The following is a 2426-nucleotide window of genomic DNA, read 5'->3' as shown; positions in this document are numbered from 1 at the left end:
TTTTACCCTTCATTAATAGACTCCGCAATAGATAAATCGTCTTTTCACTTTTTTTTCAATAATTATTTAATTTAATTAAAAACTCCTAGTAAGAGAAAAAAGAGAAAAATACTTCTAAAATATATGGTATGAGAAATATATGTTATTGTTATCAAATTATTATTTCATTAAATTAAGTACTTTAAAAATATATGGTAAAAGGAAAAAAAAAATATGTGGAAAAAGGTGTAGGTGAAAAAATTGGGAATTTTTGGTGGAAAAATTAAACTCCTGAAATATACAAAAGGAATTAGAAAAATTATAGGAGGGCTACGTGAAAAACACTCCTTCAAAAGCCAAAATTAAGCTTCGTTTGGCTCCTTCATCACACATCAGTCTTTGACAAAATCTAGGACTCCTCTTTGTGTTAATCCGGCTTAGACAAGTTCAGCAGGTTTGAGATATATAGTATGCTCATATATAATATAGTTCACTTTTTCTTGACCTTTGTTTAGTTGTATTTTTTGTATATTAATACTAACATGATTTTGACTTTTGATTTTGATATCAATTAAGAAATTTTGTGATTTTAGTCTACTTTGTGTGATTCATTTGAAGCATATACTCAGAAGTGGATGCAGGGCATGTGGCTACGGATGTTGTATTTATTTTTTGTTCTCACGAAATGTTTGGTATTTGATTTGAAGTTCAACTAAATTCAGATTCGCGCCAAGAAGTTTCACATTAGGATGAATTGCTCTCTAACAAAGGTAATTCCATATTAAAATATTCAAAAACACCTCTAATTAAGAATGAAGGAATATTCATCATCATGCAATCTATTGCTTTAGTGTTTCACAAACTAAAAAGTTAGATTATGAAGGTATATTTATTAAAACGTATTAACACTCGATGAATTTGCTTATTTATTAGGAGATTACTTCTTATCCAATGTGCAGGTCTAGAGTTCAAATCATGTGGGCAATGAAGGAGTGGGAGAGTTTCATCGAGGGCAAGGGAATGAATGAGTGGGAGAATTCCTTGTCAAATTTCCAATGAGATTTCCAATGTGCAGGTCTAGAGTTCAAATCATGTGGGCAAGGGAATGCAAACACATGAGATTTTCAATCCACGAATATTGATAAAAAATATTTACAAAATTATGTCATTTATAAAAAAATTGACTGTAAATATACATGGCAATTAATTGATAATTAACCTGGTAGATATCGTAAGTAATTACCTATTATAATATGTTAATGTTTTAGTAGTTAAATTTTTTTTTTTTTTACGTAGTCAATATAACCTAATTCATAGGATTAGTTAATTTGTAACTCAATTGTCATCTACGGTGTTGAAAGTCCCTTGAGATTTTCTCTTCCCACCCTCACCCAGGGGAAGCGGATGGGGTTCTCAGAAATCCCCACCCGCTACCGTAACACTTATAATTACATTATAAAAATTCCCAATATGTTTAAATATTAACAGGTGGGAATCTATAACTAAGTAATTGGATGACTTAGTGGTAGGAGGGGGCACACTTGATACACATGTGTCATGTTGCTGCTGATCATGAGCTCTAACCCCTTTGAAGGTCCCTTTTCTATTTAATTTTTTCGAGCATTATTTACTTTATTGGGAATCTACAAATTTGAAATTCTGAATCTGTCTCTCTCATCCGTGACATCAAGAAAAAAATTATGATTGATCTTTATTGCTTCTTGTTCTAAGCAATTCTGCATCTGAGATGCGCTATTTCATGTTGTTGCGGGTTAGGAGTAAAATAGTTTTTAAGTAACATATTAAGAATAATTTTATGAAAGGTGGTACAACAATGCTAAAATGATACAAAAAATAAAATTTATAATTTGGAGTGAAGCATCTATCGTTAAACATGTCCTTTTTTATGCATATATTTACTTGTTGACTTGAGAACACGTGCAACGCACGTACATTAAATTAGTATAGTAAAACTTGCAATTTAATGTTTTTCTCTCTTCCAAAAAGTAGTTTTGTTTTCAACTGCTCGATAATACAGGAAGGCGTCACCCCTTTTTATCTCATAATCACAATAGCCATATAGTCAAATAATTGAGTTAGACGGGGATGACTTGGGAGTTTCCAAGTCTTGCATCCACTAAAATCATTTCTTTTCTTTAGTGTAAAACTCAAATCACAAAGAATTCAACTACTCCCGTCTCCCAAATTACCCGTTTCGAATTGAGATAATACATTAATTAAGAAAAATAATTAATAGCATGCCTAATTTATCATAATATTCCTATTAAATAGTGTTTACAATTTAATTTGAAGAAAAATAATTAATGCAAAGGGTAAAACATGAAAAAAAAATTGTCTTGGCTTGATTAATGAAAAAAGACAAGTAAAATGAAATATTTATTAGAAAATTTGGAACGAATAATTTGAGACGGAGGAATTACATACGA

The 2426-nt window shown here is 30.5% G+C and overlaps 1 long non-coding RNA gene across 2 annotated transcripts; it reads left to right on the top strand.

The window, feature by feature from the left end:
* Positions 1-255: 255 nt before the first annotated feature.
* LOC124886540 lies at positions 256-1444 on the top strand. 2 transcript variants are annotated; one of them, XR_007043866.1, is made up of 3 exons: positions 256-433; positions 702-749; positions 939-1444. It is a non-coding gene; the product is annotated as an uncharacterized LOC124886540 (long non-coding RNA). The 2 variants fall into 2 exon arrangements; XR_007043867.1 differs by having other exon boundaries at positions 687-749.
* Positions 1445-2426: the final 982 nt, after the last annotated feature.

Source organism: Capsicum annuum, chromosome 8 (assembly GCF_002878395.1).
Source record: "Capsicum annuum cultivar UCD-10X-F1 chromosome 8, UCD10Xv1.1, whole genome shotgun sequence".
Lineage (NCBI taxonomy): Eukaryota > Viridiplantae > Streptophyta > Magnoliopsida > Solanales > Solanaceae > Capsicum > Capsicum annuum.
The sequence above is the reverse complement of the archived record's forward strand: the minus strand, read 5'-3'. Positions and strand labels throughout refer to the sequence as shown.